Source organism: Dipodomys merriami, unplaced genomic scaffold (genome assembly GCF_024711535.1).
Source record: "Dipodomys merriami isolate MVZ:Mamm:240054 unplaced genomic scaffold, mDipMer1.0.p SCAF_66, whole genome shotgun sequence".
Lineage (NCBI taxonomy): Eukaryota > Metazoa > Chordata > Mammalia > Rodentia > Heteromyidae > Dipodomys > Dipodomys merriami.
In genome coordinates this window covers 3868552-3883478 of record NW_027206246.1, presented here as the reverse complement: position 1 = coordinate 3883478, position 14927 = coordinate 3868552, and positions in this window count along the sequence as shown.

Genomic DNA, 14927 nt, shown 5'->3' with positions numbered 1-14927 from the left:
ACGATAACCCTATCCCTAACCCGAAACCTAACCCTCACCCTCACCCTAACTCTAAACGTAAAGCTAACCCTCACGCTAAACGTCACCCTAACACTAACGTTATGTTAAACCTCACCCTCACCCTCACCCTCACCCTAACCCTCACCCTCAACCTAACCCTAAAACTACCCCTCACACTAACCCTGATCCTAACCCTCACCCTCACCCTAGACCTCACGCTAACCTTAATCCCACCCTAACCCTAACACTAACCCTCACCCTCACCCTAAACCTAACCCTAACCCTAACCCTAAACCTCACCCTAAACCTCAACATAACCCTAACCCTAACCCTAACCCTCACTCTAACCCTCACCCTATCCATAATCCTCAACCTAACCCTCACCCTCACCCTAATCCTCACCATAACCTTAAATCTAACCCTTACCTAAACGAAACCCTCACACTCACCCTCAGCTAACCCTCAACCTCATCCTATCCCTCACCCTAACCTTAATCCTCAACCTAATATTAACACTCACTCGACCCCTATAACTAAACCTCACCCTCAACCTATCCCTAACTCTAACCCTAACCCTCACCCTAACACTCACTCTCACCCTAACCCTAATGCTAACCCTAACACTCAACTTCACCCTAACGCTTACTCTCACCTTCAACCTAACCCTAACTCTAAACCTAAACCTCACCCTAACCATAACCCTAACCCTAATCCTAAACTGAACCCTAACCCTCACTCTCACTCTAACTCAAAACTTAAACCTAACCCTAGCGCTAACCCTCACCCTAACCCTAAAGTTATCCCTAACCCTCCCCCTCACCCTCTCACTAACACTCACCCTCAACCTAGCCTTCAAATAACCCTAACCCTAACCCAAAACCTCCCCTCCCCCTCCGCCTCACCCTCAGCCTAACCCTAAACCTAATCCTAAACCTACACCTCACCCCCACCATCACCCTAACCCTAACCCTATCCCTAACCCTCACCCAAACCCTCACCCTAACCCTAATGCTCAACCTAACCAGCAACCTCACCCTAATCCTCACCATAACCTTAACCCTAACCCTTACGTAACTGAAACCCTCACACTCACCCTCACCCTAAACCTCCCCCTAACACTTATCCTCACACAAAACCTAACCCTAACCCTCACACTAACCCTAATCCTCACCCTATCCCAAACCCTAACCCTAACCCTCACACTCACCCTAACCCTAATGCTAACCCTAACAATCAAACACACCCTAACCCTCACCCTAACCCTTACCATCACCCTAACCCTAAACCTAACCCTCCACCTAACACTAACTCTAAACCTGACCATCACCCTAAACCTAAACCTGACCCTAACCCTCACACTAACCCTCACCCTAAAACAAACGTTAACCCAAAACCTCAACCTCACCCTAAACCACACCCTAATACTTACCCTCACCATAACCCTAACCCTAACCCTAATTCTCACCTTAAACCTAACCCTCAACCACACCCTAAAATTCACCCACACCCGAATCCTTACCCTCACCCTAACACTCACCTAACTATAAACAAAATCTTAAACCTAACACTCAACATCACCCTCACCCGCACCCTAACGCTAACCATAACCCTAACCCTCACCCTCATCCTCACCATAACATTCACCTCACCCTAAACATCACCCTAAACCTAATCCTCACCCTAACCCTCACCTAACCCTAACGATAACCCTAACCCTCACCCTCACCCTAACCCTCACCCTAAACTTTAACCTCACACTAACCCTAACTCTAATCCAAACCCTCACACTAACTCTAACCCTCAACCTAACACTAACACTAACCCTCACCCTAACCCTCACTCTCACCCTAGCCCTCAACATAATCCTAATCCTCAACCTAACTGTAACCCTAACCCTCAGCTTCACCTTCAACCTAACCCTAACCCTAACCATAAACCTCACCCTAACCCTCACCCAAAACCTAACCCTAAGCCACACCATAAACCTCACACTCACCCTCACACTCACCCTCACCTGAACACTCACCTGAACCCTAACACTCAGCCTCACCATAAACATCAACCTAAAAATAACCCTCACTCTAACCCTAACACTAACCCTCACCCTAACCCTAACACTCAACCTAACTCTAATGCTAACCCTAACACTCAAACTCACACTAACCCTCAACCTAACCCTTACCATCACCCTAACATTAAACCTAACCCTCCAGCTAACACTAACTCTAAACCTCACCATCACCCTAAACCTAAACCTAACCCTAAACCTCACACTTACCCTCACCCTAAAACAAACGTTAATCCAAAACCTCAACCTCACCCTAAACGACACCCTAATATTTACTCTCACCATAACCCGAACCCTAACCCTAATTCTCACCTTAAACCTAACCCTCAACCACACCCTAAAATTCACCCACACCCGAATCCTTACACTCACCCTAACACTCACCTAACTATAAACAAAATCCTAAACCTAACACTCAACATCACCCTCACCCGCACCCTAATGCTAACCATAACCCTAACCCTCACCCTCATCCTCACCCTAACCCTCACCTCACCCTAAACATCACCGTAACCCAAATCCTCACCCTAACCCTCACCTAACCCTAACGATAACCCTAACCCTCACGCTCAACCTCACCCTAACCCTAAACTTTAACCTCACACTAACCCTAACTCTAACCCAAACCCTCACACTAACTCTAACCCTCAACCTAACCCTAACACTAACCCTCACCCTAAACCTCACCCTTACCCTAGCCCTCAACATAATACTAACCCTCAACCTAACCCTAAGCCTAACCCTCACCCTCAACTTCAACTTAACCCTAACCATAATCCTAAACCTCATCCTAACCCTCATCCAAAACCTAACCCTAAGCCACACCCTAAACCTCACCCTCATCCTCACCCTCACCCTCACCCGAAGCCTCACCCGAACCCTAACACTCAGCCTCACCCTAAACATCAACCTAACAATAACCCTCTCTCTAACCCTAACCCTAACCCTCACCCTAACCCTAACCCTCACCCTAACCCTCACCCTCACTTTAGCCCTCACTGTAACTCTAAACCTAACCCTAACCCTAAACCTAACCCTCACCCTCTACCTCCCCCTCAGCCTACCCATAACCCTAATCCTATATCTACCCCTCACCCCCACCATCACCTTAACCCTAACCCTAACCATAATGCCCACCCTCACCCTCACCTTCACCCTCACCCTAACCCTAACCCTAACAATAACCATAACCCTAAATCTAACCTTAATCCTAACCCTAACCATTACCCTAACCCTAACCCTAACCCTAAAACTCACCGTAACCCTAATCCTAACCCTACCCCTCACACTAACACTAACCCTCACTGTAACCCTCACACTAACCCTCACACTAAACCTAACCCTAAACCTAACCATCAACCTAAACCTAACCATAACACTCACCCTCAAGCTAACCTTCACCCTAAACCTAACATTCACCCTAAACCTCACCCTAACCCTAAAGCTAACCCCAACCATAACCCTAACCCTAACCTTCACCCTCAACATAACCCTCACCCTAACCCTTATCCTCACACTATCCCTAATCTTAAACTTATCCCTAACCCTCACACTAACCCTAACCCTCACCCTAACCCTAAACCTACCCCTCACACTAACCCTAACCCTAACCCTGAACTTAATCCTAACGCTCACCCTAACCCTAACCCTCACCCTCACCCTTAACCTAACCCCCAACCAAACCCTCACCCTTACCCTAATCCTCACCATAACTGAAACCCTAAACCTCACCTAAAATCAACACTCACCCTTACCCTCACCCTAATCCTCACAGTCACCCTAGTCCTCACCTTAACCTTATCCCTCAACCTAACCCTAACACTATCCCTCACGCTAACCCTAAACCTAACCCTGGTCCTAACCCTCACCCAAACCCTAACCCTAACCCTAACCCTGAAGCTAAACCTAACCCTGACCCTCACCTTCCACCTAACCCTCATCCTAAACCTAACCCTCACCATAACCCTAATACTAACCATTAACCTAACGCTAACCCTAACCATCACCCCCAAACTAACCCTCACCCTAACCCTTATCCTCACTCTAACGGTAAACCTAAATCTAAGCCTAACACTCACAATAAACCTAACCCTCACCCTAACCCTAACCCTACCTCTCACAGTAACGCTCACCCTAACCTTCACCCTAACCCTAACCCTCAGGCTAAACCTCACTCCCACCCTAATCCTCACCATAACCCTAACAATAACCCTTACCTAACCGAAACCCTCACCCTCACCCTAACCCTCACAATCAACCTCACCCTCACCCGAAAACTAACCCTCACCCTCATTCTCACTCGCTCCCTAAATCTAACCCTAAACCTAACCCTCAACCTCACCCTAACCCTAACAATCATCCTCACCATAAATACAACCTAACCCTAAACCTCACCCTAACCCGAACCCTCACCCTAAACCTAACACTCAACTGCACCCTAAACATCACCCTAACACTAACCCTCACCATAACCCTAACACTCACCCTTACCCTAACCCTCAACCTAACCCTCACCCTCACCCTAATCCTGACCATAACCCTAACCCGAAAACTTACTAACCGAAAACCTGACCCTCACCCTCAACATCACCCTAGCTCACACCCTAACCTTAACCCTCACCCAAACCCTAACACTAACCCTCACCCTCACCCTAAACCTAAACCTAAAACTAACCCTCACAATAACCCTCACCCTAACCCTAACCATAACCCTAACCCTAACCCTCACCCTAACCATAAACATCACCCTAATCCTCAACATAAACCTAACCATCACGCTAATCCTCACCATAACCCTAACCCTAACCCTTACCTAACCAAAACCCTCACACTCATCGTCACCTGAACCCTCACCCTCACCCGAGCCCTCAACCTAACCTTAACCCTCCCCCTAAACTTAACCCTCACCCTAACCCTAACATTAACACTCACCCTCACCCGCATCCTAACCCTAACCCTCTCCCTCACCCTCACTCTCACCGTAACCCTAAACCTAACCCTAACCCTAAACCTAACCCTCAACCTCACCCTCAGCCTAACACTCACCCTCACAATAAACAAACCCTAACCCTCAACTCACCCTAACCCTAATGATAACCCTAACCCTCAACCTCACCCTAACCCACACCCTAATTCTTACACTCACCCTAACCCTAACCCTAACCCTCACACTAACCCTAACTCTAACCCTCACACCAACCCTCACCCTTACCCTAACGCTAACCCTAAACCTCAACTTCACCCTAAATCTCACCCTAAGACTTACCCTCACCATAACCCTAACCCTAACCCTAATCCTCAACCTAACACTAACCCTAACCCTCACCCTCACCCTCACTCTCAACCTAAACCTAAACCTAACCCTAACCCTAACCCTAACCCTCATCCTCACCCTCACACTAACACTCACCCTCACCATAAATATCACACTAAACCTAATACTCAACCTAAAAATAACCCTAAATCTAACCCTCACCCTAACCCTCACCCTAACGCTCACCATAACCCTAAGGTTAACCCTAATCCCCAACCTTACCATAAACCTCACCCTAACCCTTATCCTCACAGTAACCCTAACCTTAACCCTAACACTCACACTAACCCTAAACCTCACCCTATCCCTAATCCTAACCCTAACGCTAACCCTAACACTCATCCTCACCCTAATCCTCAACCTAACCCTAAACCTCACATTAACTCTAACCCTAATCCTAACCCTCACACTAACACTTATCCTCACCCTATCCCTAATTCTAACCCTAATACTTTCCCTCACCTTAACCCTCACCCTCACCCTAAACATCACGCTAAACCTAACTCTCACATTATGCCTAACCTTAACACTCACCCTAACCCTAACACTCAATCTAACCCTCACACTCAACCTAATCCGCACCCTAACCTAAACATAACCCTTACCTAACCGAAAACTTCACCTCAACGTCACCCTCACCCTAATCCAAACCCTAAACCAAACCCTCAATGTAACAGTAACCCTAATCCTCACCCTCAACCTCACCCTAACCCTAACCCTAATCCTAACCCTCACCCTATCCCTAACCCTAATGCAAAACCTAACCTTCACCCTCACACAAAACCACAGCCTAATCCTTACCCTCACACTAACTCTAAACCTAACCCTAATCCTCACACTAAACCAAACCCGAATCCTTACCCTACCCCTCAGCCTAACCCTCACCCTAACTCTAACCCTAACCCTAATCCTAACCCTATCCCTAACCCTAAACCTCACCCTAAACATCAAACTCAACCTAACCCTAATGCTAATCCTAACCCTTACCAGCACCCTAACCCTCACCCTAACCCTTACCCTCACCCTAAACCTAACCCTAACCCTAACCCTCACAGTCACCCTAACCCTCACCCTAACCCTAACTCTCACACTAAATGTCACCCTCACCCTAATCCTCACCCTAACTCTAACACTTACCTAACAGAAACCCTCACCCTCACCCATACACTAGCCCTCACCCTAACCCAAACCATAAACGTAAACCTCACCTTCAGCCTCACCCTCACCCTCTCCCTCAGCCTAACCCTAAACCTAAACCTAATCCTAACCCTAACCCTCAACCTCACCCTCACACTAACCATAACCTTAACCTAAGCCTAACCCTCATCCTTACCCACACCCTCACCCTAACCCTAACACTAACCCTCATCCTAACCCTCACCCACACCCTAAAACTAAAATTAACCCTCACCCTCGCCCTTACCCTCCCCCTCCCCCTAACCCTAACCATAACACTCACCCTAACCCTAACCCTTAACCTAACCCTAAACCTAACCTTAACACTCACCCTAAACCAAACCCTAACCCTCACCCTAAAACTAACCCTTACCCTAAACCTCACCCTAACCCTAACCATCACACTAACCCTAACCCTAACCCTCATCCTCACACTCATCCTATCCCTAACCCTTACCCTAACGCTCACCCTAACGTTAAACCTTACCCTAACACTAACCCTAAACCTTACCCTCACCCTAACACTAACCCTAACCCTAACACTCACCCTAACCCTCACCCTAAACCTAACGCTTACCCTAACTCTCACCCTAATCATTATCCTCACACTAACCCTAACCCTAACCCCATCCCTAACCCTCACACTAACTCTAACCCTCACCCTAACAGTAACCCTACCCCTCACCCTAAGCCTCACCCTCACTCTAACCCTAAGCTGATGCCTCACCCGAAACCTAACCCTAACCCTCACACTCACCCTAACCTCACCGTCACTCTAACCCTCACCCTAAGAGTAACCCTCACACTAACCCTAACCCAAACCTCACCCTCACCCTAAACCTAGCCCGAACCCTAATGCTAACCCTCACCCTAAACCTAACCCTCACCCTCACCCTCACCCTCAACCTCTCCCTCACCCTAACCCTCACCCTCAACCTAGCCCTCAGTGTAACCCTAAACCTAACCCTAACCAAAAACCTCAACCTAACCCAAAACCTCCCCCTCCCCCTCAGCCTAAACCTAACCCTAATCCTAAACCTAACCCTCACCCCCACCCTCACCCTAACCCTCATCCTAATCCTAACGCTACCCCTCACACTAACCCTCAACCTAACCCTCACCCTCACGCTAGACCTAACCCTAACCTTAACGCCCATCCTACCCCTAACACTAACCCTCACCCTCACCCTAAACCTAACTTTAACCCTAACCCACAGCTTAACCCTAACCCTCACCTCACCCTAAACCACACCATAACAATAACCCTCATGGTAACCCTCACCCTCATGCTAAACAGTACCCTAAACCTAACTCTCACCCTAACCCGAAACCTAAACCTCACCCTAACCCTCACCCTAACCCTAACTCTAACCCAAACCCTCACACAAACCCTAACCATCACCCTAACCCTAACTCTACACTTCACCCTAGACCTCAACCTAACCCTAACCCTCAACCTAACCCTAACCCTAACCCTCACCCTCACCTTGAACCTAACCCTAACCCTAACCCTAACCCTAAACCTCACGGTAACCCTCACCCTAACCCGAAACCTAAGCCACAACCTAAACCTCACCCTCAGCCTCACACTCAACCCCACCCGAACCCACACCCGAACCCTAACACTCAGCCTCACCCTAAACATCAACCTAACCCTAAACCTCACTGTAACCCTTACCCTAACCCTCACCCTAAACCTAACCATCAACCTAATCCTCACCCTCACCCTAGCCCTCACCGTAACTCCAAACCTAACCCTAACCCTAAATCTCAACCTCACCCTCTACCTTCCTCTCAGCCTAACCATAACCCTAATCGTAAACCTACCCCTCACCCCCACCATCACCCTAAACCTAACCCTAACCCAAACGCTAACCCTCACCCTACCCTAGCTCTAACCCTAACAATAACCCTAACCCTAAATCTAACCTTAATCCTAAACCCAAGCCTTACCCTAACCATAACCCTAACCCTAAAACTCACCGTAACCCAAATCCTAACCCTAACCCTCACCCTAACATTAACCCCCACTCTAACCCTCACCCTAAACCTCACCCTAAACCTAACCCTATCCCTAACCATCAACCTAAACCTAACCCTAAGGCTCACCCTCAACCTAAACCTCACCCTAAACCTAACACTCACCCTAACCCTCACCCTTACACTAACGCTAACCCCAACCCTAACATTAATCCTAAACTTCAGCCTCAACCTAACCCTCACCCTAACCCTTATCCTCACACTAATCCTAATCCTAAACCTAACCTAACCCTACTACTAACCCTAAACCTCACCCTAACCCTAACCCTACCCCTCACACTAACCCTAACCCTAACCTCACCCTCACCCTAGACCTCACCCTAACCTTAACCCCCACCCTAATCCTAACAATAACCCTCACCCTAAACCTAAGTCTTACCCTCAAACCAACCCTCACCCTTACCCTAACGCTAATCCTAAACCTCAACCTCACCCTAAGACTTTCCCTCAACATAACCCCAACGCTAACCCTAATCCTCACCCTAACACTAACCCTAACCCTCACCCTCACCCTCACTCTCACCCTAAACCTAACCCTAACAATAACCCTAAACCTAACCATCATCCTCACCCTCACACTAACACTCACCCTCACCATAAACATCACACTAAACCTAATACTCAACCTAAATATAACCCTAACCCTCACCCTAACCCTAACCCTCATCCTTACCCACACCCTCACCCTAACGCTAACACTAACCCTCACCCTAACCCTCACCCACACCCTAACCCTAAAATTAACCCTCACCCTCAACCTTACCCTCACCCTCACCCTAACCCTAACCCTAAACCTCACCCTAACCCTAACCCTAACCCTAACCCTAACACTAGCCCTAAACCACATCCTAACTCTCACCCTAACCCTAACCCTTACCATACCCCTCACCTTAACCCTAACCATCACCCTAATCCTAACCCTAACCCTCATTCTCACACTCATCCTATCCCTAAACCTTACCCTAACCCTCACCCTAACCCTAAAAATTACCCTAACACTAACCTGAAACCTTACCCTCACCGTAACACTAACCCTAAACCTAACACTCACACTAACCCTCACCCTAACCCTAACGCTTAACCTAACCCTCAACCTAACAATTATCCTAACACTAATCCTAACCCTAACCCCATCCCTAACCCTCACACTAACTCTAACACTCACCCTAACACTAACCCTACCCCTCACCCTAAGCCTCAACCTCATTTTAATCCTAACCCTAACCCTCACCCGAAACCTAAGCCTAACACTAACACTCACCCTAACCCTCACTGTCATCCTAACACTCACTCTAACCCTAAACCTCACACTAAACCTAACCCAACCCTCACCCTCATCTGAACCCTAACTCTAACCCTAATCCTAAACCTCACCCTAAACCTAACCCTCTCCCTCACCCTCATGCTCACCCTCACACTCACCCTCAACCTAGCCCTCACCCTAACCCTAACCCAAACCCTAACCCAAAACCTCACACTCACCCTCCCCCTCCCCCTCAGCCTAAACCTAACACTAATCCTAAACCTAACCCTCACACCCACCCTCACCCTAACCCTAACCCTAACCCTAACGCCAACCCTCACACTCACCCTCACCCAAACCCTAACCCTAACTATAAACCTAACCATAAGCCTAACCCTAATACTAAACCTAACGCTCACACTAACCCTAACCGTAACCCTAACCCTCACCCTCAACCTAACCCTCACCCTAACACTTATCCTCACACTAACCATAACCCTAACCCTCACTCTATTCGTAATGCTACCCCTCACACTAACCCTCACCCTAAACCTCACCGTCACCCTAGACCTCACCCTAACCTTAACCCCCACCATAACCCTAACACTAACACTCACCCTCAACCTAAACCTAAACCTAACCCTAACCCACATCTTAACCCTAACCCTCACCTCACCCTAAACATCACCCTAAACCTAACTCTCACCCTAACCCTAAACCTAACCCTAACCCTCACACTAACCCTAACCCTCACCCTAAACCCAATCCTACCCCTGAAACTAACCCTAAACCTAAACTTTATCCTAATCCTCACACTAACCCTAACACTAAACCTAAACCTAATCTTCACCAAAACCGAAACCTCATCCTCACCTTTACCTTCAACCTTACGCTAAACATCACATAACACTAACCCTCACCCTAACCCTAACCCTCACCCTCACCCCAGCCCTCACCTTAACCTTAACTCTCACCCTAAAATTAACCCTCACACTAACCCTCACCCTCACCATAATCCTCACCATAACCTTAACCCTAACCCTTACCTAACTGAAACCCTCACATTCTCCCTCTTCCTAACCCTCACCCTCACTGTAGCCCTCACACTAACCTTAATCCTCACCCCAACCTTAACCCTCACCCTAACCCTCTCACTAACCCTCACCCTCTCCCTCACCCTAACCCTAGCCCTAACCCTCACTTTAATCCTATCCCTAACACTCACCCTAAAGCTAATTTGCCCCCTAACGCTAACTCTAACCCAAATGCTAACACTAAACCTCACCCTCACTCTAACCTTCCACCTAACACTTCTTCTCACACTATACCTAACCCTAACCCTCACACTAACCCTAATCCTCACCCTATCCCATAATCTAACCCTAACCCTCACCCTAACAGTCACTCTCACCCTAACCCTAATGCTAACCCTAACACTCAAACTCACCCTAACCCTCACCGTAATCCTTACCATCACCCTACCCCTAAACCTAACCCTTACCATCAACCTAACTCTAAACCTCACCCTCCCCCTAACACTAAACCTAAACCTAAACCTCACACTTACCCTCACCCTAACCCAAAACGCTAACCAAAAACCTCAACCTCACCCTAAACCTCACCCTAATACTTACCTTCACCATAACCCTAACCCTAATCCTCACCCTAAACCTAACCCTCACCCACACCCTAAAATTCACCCTCACCCGAATCCTTATGCTCACCCTAACACTCACCTTACTCTAAACCTAATCCTAAACCTAACCCACAAGATAACACTCATCCGCACCCTAAACCTAACCCTAATCCTAACCCTCACCCTCATCCTCACCCTAACCCTCACCTCACCCTAAACAATACCCTAACCCTAACCCTCACCCTAATCCTCACCCTCACGCTAAACAGTACCCTAACCCTAACTCTCACCCTAACCCTAAATCTAACCCTCAACCTAAACCTAACCCTCACCCTAACCCTCAAACTACCCCTAATGATAACCCTAACCCTCACCCTCACCCTAACCCTCAACCTAAACTTTAACCTCACACTAACCCTAACTTCAACCCAAACCCTCACACTAACCCTAAACCTCACACTAACCCTAACTCAACCCCTCACCCTAACTATCACCCTAACCCTAACTCAAAACCTATACCTCACCCTAACACTCACCCTCACCCTAGCCCTCAACCTAACTCTAACCCTCAACCTAACCCTAACCTTAACCCTCACCCTCACCTTCAACCTAACCCTAACCCTAGCCCTAAACCTCACCCTAACCCTAAACCTAAGCCACACCTGAACCTCACCCTCACCCTCCCACTCACCCTCACCCGAACCCTCACCCGAAACCTAACACTCAGCCTCACCCTAAATATCAAACCTAACCCTATCTCTCACTCTAACCTTAACACTAACCCTCAAACTAACCCTAACTCTCAACCTAAACCTCACCCTCACCCTAGCCCTCACTATAACTCTAAACCTAACCAAAACCCTAAACCTCACCCTCACCCTCTGCCTCCCCCTCAGCCTAACCATAACCCAAATCCTAAACCTACCCCTCACCCCCACCATCACCCTAAACCTAACCCTAGCCCTAACACCTACCCTCAACCTCACCCTCACCCTAACCCTAAACCTAAACCTAACAATAACGCTAACCCTAAATCTAACCTTAATCCTAACCCTAACCCTTACCCTAACCTTAACGCCAACCCTAAAACTCACCATAACCCTAATCCTAACCCTAACCCTCACCCTAACACTAACCCTCACTCTAACACTCACCCTAACCCTCACCCTAAACCTAATTGTAACCCTAACCATCAACCTAAACCTAACCCTAATGCTCAACCTCAACCTAAACCTCACCCTAAACCTAACACTCAGCCTAACCCATACCATAATCTTAATGCTAAACCCAACATTAACGCTAACCCTAAACTTCACCCTCAACCTAAGCCTCACCCTAACCCTTATCTTCACACTACCCCTAATCCTAAATCTAACCCTAACCCTCACACTAAACCTAACCCTAACCCTAACCCTAAACCTACCCCTCACACTAACCCTAACCCCAACCCTAAACCTAATCCTCACCCTCACACGAACCCTCACCCTCACCTTAACCCTCAACCTCACCCTAAACATCATCCTAACACTAACCCTCACCCTCACCCTTAACTTAACCCTCAATCTAACACTCACCCTCACAGTAATCCTCACCATAACCCTAACCCTAAACATTACCTAAGTGAAACACTCACCCTCATCCTAACCCTAATCCTCACGCTCACCCTAGCCATCACCTGAAACGTAAACCTCACCCTAAACCTAACACGTACCCACACCCTCATCCTAACCCTAACCCTAACCCTCAACCTCACACTAACCCTCACCCTAACCCTAACGCTAACCCTAACCCTAACCCTCACCCTAACCGTCACCCTAACCCTAACCCTAAACCTAACCCTCAACCTAAACCTAAACCTAACCCTCACCCTCAACCTAACCCTCACCCTAACACTAAACCTCACCCTAAACATATTGCTAACCGTAAACCCAACGCTAACCCTAACCATCACCCTAAACCTAACACTCACCCTAACATTTATCCTCACACTAACCCTAAAACTAACCCTAACCTTAACCCTCACACTAAACCTAACCCTCTCCCTAACCCTAACCCTACCCTCACACTAACCCTCACCTTAACCCTCACCCTAACCCTAACCCTCAAGCTAACCATTACTCTTACCCTAATCCTCACCATAACCCTAACCCTAACCCTTACATTACTGAAACCCTCACCCTCACTGAAACCTAACCCTCACCCTCACCCTCACTCTCTCCCTAACCCTAACCCTAAAGCTAACCCTAAACCTAACCCTCAACTTCACCCTCATCATAAAACTCACCCTCACCATATACACACCCTAACCCTAACCCTCAACCTAACCCGAACCCTCACCCTCAACCTAACCCTCAAACTCACCCTAAACATCACCCTAACCCTAACCCTCACCCTAACCCTAACACTAACCATCACACTTACCCTAAACCACAACCTAACCCTCACCCTCACCCTAATACTCACCATAAACCTAACGCTAAACCTTACCTAACCGAAAACCTCACCCTCACCCTGACCATAACCTTCACCTTCACCCTAACCCTAAACCAAACCCTCAGTCTAACACTCATCCTAAACCTAATCCTAACCCTAACCCTCACCCTAACCTTAACCCTAACCCTAACCCTAACCCTCACCCCCACAATAAACCCTACCCTCACCCTCAAACTCACCATCACACTCACCCTAACCCTAAGCCTCACACTCACCCTAACTGTAACCATAATCCTAAACCTTACCTTAACCTAAACCTCACCCTCACCCTCAACCTCACCATCACCCTCAACCTAACCCTCACCCTCACCCTCACCCTAATCCTAACCCTAACCCTAACCCTCACTTGAAACCCAACTCTGACCTTCACCCTCACCCTCACCCTAAGCCTAACACTACACCTAAGCCTAATCCTAAATCTAACCCACACCCTCACCCTCACACTAAACCTAAACCTCATCCTAAGCCTAACAATAATCCTAAACCTCACCCTCACCCTAAACCTCACCATCCCCCTAACACTCACCCTAACCCTCACCCTCAACCTAACCCTAACCCTAACCCTAACCCTCACACTAAACCTAAAACTCACGCTAACCCTAATCCTAACCCTCAAACTAACCCTCAACATCACCCTAACCCTTACACACAACCTAAACCTAACCCTAACTCTCACAGTCACCCAAAACCTCACCCTAACCCTAACCCTCACCCACAGCCTAACGGTCAACCTTACCCTCACCCTAACCCTTACGCTAAAACTCACCCTCACCCTAAACCTCAACCTAACCCTAACCCTCAATAAAACCCTAACCCTAACACTCAACCTAACCCTAATCCTCACCCTCAACCTCACCCTCGCCCTCAGCCTAACTCTAACCCTAAGCCTAATCTAAAACCTAACCCTCACCCTCACACTCAACCTAACTCTAAACCTAACATTAAACAAAACTCTCCC